Here is a 1,377-nt window from a genome sequence, read left to right as displayed (position 1 = left end):
TCGTCGTCGTGTGACCCTCTATATTCTCGTCATTCGCGACTATATAATGTTATGTATTATACGCGTCGTATCTACACTAGGGGTACCTTTGAGGGCAGCCACTGCGTATATACAGCCGTATTTATTTGAAATATTTATCGTTTTGTTATGCCATTATATGTATAGCTAAACCGTAACTCATAATAATAATAATATAAAATAAGGTATTTAATATTTATGCATATTATAATATATTCCAATATGAAATAACTGAAAGACTCGTCTCCTCCGGTATTCCAATACTTTATGTAGGTACCCCGTACCTGTATGATATCCTCGTAGATATAAATAGGGATGCGATTAGAAGGGCTTAGTTGCTTTCCCTGACCCATTTTAAATTATAGTCTTAAGAGGATGCTACCCATGGATTTGTTGTCTCCGTCACACATACTACATAGCAAATTTTCGTTCACTAATTTCAATAGTGAGCTGTTAGTTTTGATATTAGAGTGATTTGACCTATCATTAATTTTCTAGATAATAACATTATCTGTGCTTAAGTGTTGGCTTTTATTCGATATTTTAATTTTCAAGCGAGATATTAGCATTTAAAATTTTTGATACTTCACATACCCATATCTTGCTTGAAAATAAAAATTTTGAAAAATCGACAACGCTTAAGCACAGATAATGTTCTTACCTAAAAGTTTTAAAATAGGTCAATTCACTCTAGTATCAAAACTAACAGCACACTATTGAAACTTGTGAACGACAATTTGCCATGTCGTGCGTGTGTAAGACGGAGACAACAAATGTATGGGTAGCGTCCTCTTAAAGTCTTTAATACATTACCTATTTATTCAGGTAATCAGATATAATTAAACTTTAAATAATATTTAAACTTTTAATATAAATTAACAGTATGTATTCTTACATACATTTTGCTGTATAGTTCTATATATAGTACTATAATAGATTTTAAGCTCACTATCCCTTATCACAAGCTAATAAGCTATGCTTATTGAGGAAGTGTCAGTATGTTCATTTTTCCTCGTAAAAAATAATGTATATACTGTTATTATTGACAATAAAGATTATTATTTTTCTTCTTCTTATTATTATTATTGTTATAATATTAATTTATAAATAGTATTATTTTACTAATGTCATTATATCGGTTGTACGTGTGTAGGTAAACATATTTAAAAACAATATAATATGGATTATTCTTGGTTTATAATCGCATCATAAATATTATATTATAGACGTGCATATCTATTCTATTTATATATATATATATATATATATATATATATTTAACTAGCTGATTCCGTGCACTTTGTTGCCAGAAAAAAATGGCCAATTCTTAAAAAAAATTATGATTGTTGAGTTAAATTT

Source organism: Acyrthosiphon pisum, chromosome A1, assembly GCF_005508785.2.
Source record: "Acyrthosiphon pisum isolate AL4f chromosome A1, pea_aphid_22Mar2018_4r6ur, whole genome shotgun sequence".
Classification (NCBI taxonomy): domain Eukaryota; kingdom Metazoa; phylum Arthropoda; class Insecta; order Hemiptera; family Aphididae; genus Acyrthosiphon; species Acyrthosiphon pisum.
This window is presented reverse-complemented; position numbering follows the sequence as displayed.